Genomic DNA, 6,000 nt, shown 5'->3' with positions numbered 1-6,000 from the left:
ATAGTGTTCTGGTTACTAGGTTGTGTAATATATTACCCAAATTTAGTGGCTTAAAACAATATTTTAATTTTGCTCACAAACCTGTCCTTTGTGAAGAATTCAGTAGAGACTGCTCTTCTCTGCTGCATCTTAAAAACTAGGGCTGGAATCATTTGAAGGCTCCTCACTTGAAGTCTGGTGTTTGATGTTGGCTGTCAGCGAAGACTGTTTTCCTTCTGGCCACGCTGCATGACTTGTGAAATCTTAGTTCCCTGACCAGGGATGGAACCCGGGCTCTCAGCAGTGAGCACCCCAAGTCCTAACTTCTGGATTACCAGGGAATTCCCTGTCAGTTAAGACTTTACCTGGGGCTGGAACACCCACACGTGGCCCCTTCATGTGCCCTGGGCTTCCCCACAACAGGGTGGCTAGGTTCCAAGGATGATTGTCCTGAGAGAGAGGAAAGGAAGCCAGACAAAAGCTGTATCATCTTTCTAACCTAGACTCAGAAGTCACAGAGTCATTTCTGCTTCATTCTCTTCATTAGAGTCAAAGTCACTAAGACCAGGCCTTATCCAAGGAGAGGGAAATTAGACTCCACATTTTGTGGGAGAAGTATCAAAAAGTGTGGGGACCTGTTTTAAGTCATCATCAAAAAGGAGGACTTGGAATAAATAATGCCACTTGATTTAGGGGACCTACCACAAAGTTGAGATGAGAAAAGTAAGATAAAGAAAAATGTATACAAAAATGATCTAAATATGTAAAACAAAGACAAACCACTCTGTAAATGTGTGTATATAGTATGTATATATATATACACATACTATATGTATGTATATATATATACACACACACACACTATATATATGTGTATACATATGATTATATAAGCAAGGAGAAATATAGGGAACATATTCTGGTAACCACAGGTTCCAGAGAGTAGTGATGATAGAATGGAGAGGCAGAGGAAGCAAAAGAGAGAAAGACAAGACTGTTCAAAACTAGCAGTGAGGATGGCTTCTCCTTTCTGCATTTAATTACAGGTATATATTTCACTGTATGAGGAAAGTGATTCCTTAGATATGTTTAGGTGGTAAAAATGAATCAAGAAAGTGATGACCACCTTACCTTAAAACTCAGGATAGAGCAGGAGGGAATGACTGGTGGGCCACGAGAGGGGCTGCAGGACCCTGACAGTGTCTTCATCTGGGCTGCACTCCAAGTTTCTGGCCTATGGGAAACCATTGAGTGGAATGTCTTTGTCTTGCACAGCTTTGGTATATTCCACATTTTTAAAAATTAAAGGGTGGTGGGAGGGAGGCTCAAAAGGGAGGATACTTAGAGCCGATTCATGTTGTGCAGTGGAAACTCTCATAACACTGTAAAGCAATTATCCTCCAATTAAAAAAAAATTTAAAGAATAAAATTTTAAAAAGAAAAAAAAAATGAAAGAAAAGCAAACCTTTCAGCAAGTTCCCAGTAGGAAGAGCGAAGAGCCAGGAGAAGGACCCTGACCTGGGGCCACCAGACCCTCAGATCAGCGGATGTCCCAGGTGGAGGTCTAAACCCAAGGTGTTCAACAGGGAGGTAACACCCCAGGGCTGTCCCTGCTGAAACCTCCCAAGGAGGGAGAGAGCAGAACCCAGAGTGGAGCCCTGGGGCATTTCAACTTTTAACTATATTTAACTAAATTATATTTCAACCTTTAACTATAGCCCACACCTGGCAACGGAGGTGGGAAGAAAACCAGGAGACCTGGATGCTCCTGGGAAGGTGGTTCTTGAGGTAGAAGGGAGAAGTCTGCCATGGTGGATCAGGCTGAGACTCCAGAAAGTCGGCTCTGTTCTCAGCTGCTCAGCAGCTCTGTCCGCCCCGTTAGCCACCGGGAAGCGCAGAGCAGGGCTGGGCTGTGAGGGACGGGAGGTGAGGGAGCAACTGCAGGCAAGTCTTAGGGCTTTTGCCAGTGAAGGGAGGACAGTGGGGCAGGAGCGAGCAGAGCACGTGGCGATCAGAGGAGGAACCCGGCGCTTCCGACCCATTGCTTCTCTTTTCTGCCTGAAAATCAGGAGAGGCCATTGCTAGGGTAGGGTGAGCAGGGATTGCAAGAGGCTAGAGGACAGGGCTGGACTGTGAGCAGCCGCGAGGGGCCTGGAGGTGAAGCATGGAGGGGAGGTGCTGATCAGAGACCTCATCTCAGGGATGTAGAAGTAACCAGGCCCCAGGCAGGAACAGGCTGTGAGGTGAAAGAGGCTGTCCGAAGGTGCAGGGGACCAGCGTTGGACCCGGAGATCAAGGCAGCCCTTCTATGCTGGAGAGGACGGCAGCGGGGAGCTTGAGGTACGTGTGTGAACACTGTGGCGCCTTGTCTTCCCGCCAGCCCTGGGCTGGGGCTGTGAGGTAGTGCTCCTCTCTGCCAGGGCCTGGGCCAGGGGAGGGCCAGGGCTGGGAGTACATAGAGTTGTTCTGGAATCAGTTGTCTCTTGGAGTTCCTTTCCCTTCTGGTTTCTCAAACCGAACTGGCCATTCTCACTCAACCCTGTCTCCTCCCGCCTGGAGTCCTCCCAGGACCCCAAGTCCTCAACGGTTGGATGAGCATCTCTGAGTAGAGAACATGATGTTCCCACCCGGGCAGGGGAGGGGCTCAAATCCCAGATGTCCCCCTCTCACCCCCGGCCAGCCCTGGGATTAGGCCATGGTGGGAGGGACTGGCTGCAGATCACTCCTAAGATTTTTCTTTTTTTCCCTCAACACATACGTCCTTGACACATACACTCTTGTCACCAGCTCATGCGGGGAGTAAAAAGTCTAGTGAGGCAGCTGGAAGAATTTCCATTGTGCTGGAAGCCAGGCCGGTCTCGGCGGGCCCTGCATCTGTACTCTTACGGTAGTTTCACCAGCATGTCGTCAACCTGGCACTTCAACCTAGTCCAGAATGTGAGGCTCACCCTCCTGTTACAGTTTTACCCATGGATCAGGTATGAGGATAACTCACCCTAGTCTGAAATTTTGAGGTCAGCTCTGTCAGGGAGTAGGGGCTGCTTTTTCTGTGAGCTGGTGATGTCCAGCTTAAAGTGAGCACAGCGGGAGACCACACCAGCCACCAGGCCCCAGCCCCTGACAGTAGTTATGCCTTGGCCCAGCCCAGGCAGATGAGAGGCAAGGCTGGGAACCTCCTGGACTGCTGCCTGTGGGCAAAGCCAAGGTCAGGGGTTGTGTGGATGCCTTCCCGCGAGTCTACCTCTTTCTTCACAGTGGAGCAAGCCAAGGCCCTAGATGAGGGCTCCAACTCATCGTTGTCTGGTGGGGCCTCAGGCAGGAGCTGTCAGCTGGGTGGAATCGTCGTGAGTTCTCAGGCAGACGCAGTGCCTGAGTTTGGGGTCTGTGGGGGTCATATACCCTCTGTCCCCCAGCTCCATCCTGCTTGGGAAAGTGTTCAGGCTTCCAGTGCTGCCAGGGGGCAGAGCCCGTCATCTGGGGTTCAGGCCAATTCCTGGGGGCTTTTCAGCCCGTGCATGGCCCCATTTCTCACCCTGGGCCAGCTGCACAGCTCTGGGACAGGACACCCAGGGGCCAAGGGGTCTCCTGCAGGATTCCGACTTGCCTGGGACTAAGGCGCATGTGCCTCAAGAGGCCTCTTCCCCGCTTGTCCCGCAGGCCTGAGGCTCAGTTGCTCCTTCAGCTGCCTGGGATGGGCTGAGGGCAGGCCTGGGAATGAGTACTAACTACAGGTGTCCCTTCATGCCCAGAAAAAAAACGTCCAATTTAACCATGCTTGAAAGTGCTGTTTTTGCTTATCGGGTGGGCCTGGACTTTAGCTCTCCCTTTTCAGTTGTGTCTTAAAACAAACAAACAAATCCAAGTGCACACCCCTCCTTCCTCTTTCTGGGGGTGGAGGGCCTGGCCAGAGAGGAGATTGCTAGGTCCTCGCTCTCAGGAGCACACACAGTGGCCTCTGACCCTTGCCCTGCAGTTCTGCCGAGGGAGGAAGGGCCGTGAAGACCTGGCCGATACCATCTGTTTCCACTGCCTTCCCCAAGAGTGGACTGGCATGCACCCATTCTTTGGCCTGCGGGGATGGACTGACTAATGAAGAGTCAGGTCCTGCTGGCTTCCGAGCGTCGGGACAGCGCCCAGTCCCCCTTTGATTTCATGTTCCAGTCTACTCAGCCTCCAGATTGTAGTCTTCAGATGGGCTGCGCACTGCTTGACCCTGTGTACTTAAAGACAAGCCAGATGACCAGTTTTAGAGAATAGAAAGACATGCCAGGATGGAGGATTCTGTTGGGGAAGAAGTCAAAGAGGAAGGGAAGAAATGTCACACACTAAAGACACAGAAGCAACCAGGTCAGCAAGGCATCTCTGGCCAAATTTCATCTGGATATTTAGGGTGACTATGGACGGAGGAGCCTGGTGGGCTGCAGTCCATGGGGTCGCGAAGAGTTGGACACGACTGAGCGACTTCCCTTTCACTTTTCACTTTCATGCATTGGAGAAGGAAATGGCAACCCACTCCAATGTTCTTGCCTGGAGAATCCCAGGGACGGGGGAGCCTGGTGGGCTGCCGTCTTTGGGGTCGCACAGAGTCAGACACGACTGAAGTGACTTAGCAGCAGCAGCAGCAGCAGCAGCATGAAGATGACAATTTCTGAGAAGTCCTTACCTGGAGGGAGCCTTGCGTAAAAATCTTAAATCTTGTCTTTCTCTTTTGTCAGCTCCCCAGATGCTTTGGGAACCATAATCGTGATGCAAGTCAAGGCAGTGAGGGATGCTTCGTGCTTGTGTGTCCAAACTGCTCACTTTAAGAGGCAAAGGGAGGGACTTCTCTGGTGGTCCAATGGCTAAGACTCTACTCTCGCAATGGAGGGGGCCCAGGTTCAATCCCTGGTCAGTGAACGAAATCCCACACGCTACAACTACTAGTTCACCTGCTGGGACTTCCCTGGTGGTCCAGTGGCTAAGACTTCACACTCCCAATGCTGAGCACCTGGGTTTGATCCCTGGTCAGGGAATTAGATACCACAGGACACAACTAACACTCAGCACAGCCAAACAAGTAAACAAATAAAAGTATTAAAAAAAAGAGCCCACTTGCTGCAGCAGAGACCTGGTATATATAAATAAATATATAAAAATTTTTTAATAAATATTAAAAAAAAAAAAGAAAAGGCTGTGAGAGTCATATACAGAAGAGGAGCATGACCAAGGGCAACCACAGGCACTGGGAGCGTGATCATCCTTGAGGCAGGAGACTAGAGCTGCTCCCCATGTGAGTCCAGAAACACGAGGATAAGCTCCAGAGCACTGGAGGAAAGGTCCAGGAATGCCCTTCAGACCCCAGTATCATAACTCTTGATAATTTCTGGAATTTAAGCACTGTCAGGAATATCCACGGCAGGTAATCAAGATTTTGTTCCATGAGCAAATGAGCTGAGTCAGACCTAACTGTTGTTTGTTGTTCAGTCACTTAGCTGTGTCCAAGTTTTCGACCCTATGGACTGCACCAGGCTTCCCTGTCCTCCACTATCCCCTGGAGTTTGCTCAAACTCATGTCCATTGAGTCGGTGATGCCATCCAACCATCTCATCCTCTGTCGTCCCCTTCTCCTGCCCTCAATCTTTCCCAGCATCACAGTCTTTTCCAGCAACTCAGCTTTTCACATCAGATGGCCAAAGTATTAGAGCTTCAGCTTCAGCATTAGTGCTTCCAATGAATATTCAGGACTGATTTCCTTTAAGATTGATTGGTTTGATCTCCTTGCTGTTCAAGGGGCTCTCAAGAGTCGTTTACAACACCACAGTTCAAAAGCATCAATGCTTTGGTGCTCGGCCTTCTTTATGGTCCAACTCTCCTGTACATGACTACTGAAAAAACCATAGCTTTGACAAGAAGGACCTTTTTGGCAAAGTGATGTCTTTGCTTTTTCATATGCTGTCTAGGTTTGTCATAGCTTTTCTTTCAAGGAGCAAGTGTCTTTTATTCTCATGGCTTCTGTCACCATCCACAGTGATTTTGGAGCCC

This window comes from Bos javanicus, chromosome 22 (genome assembly GCF_032452875.1).
Source record: "Bos javanicus breed banteng chromosome 22, ARS-OSU_banteng_1.0, whole genome shotgun sequence".
Lineage (NCBI taxonomy): Eukaryota > Metazoa > Chordata > Mammalia > Artiodactyla > Bovidae > Bos > Bos javanicus.
The sequence above is the reverse complement of the archived record's forward strand: the minus strand, read 5'-3'. Positions refer to the sequence as shown.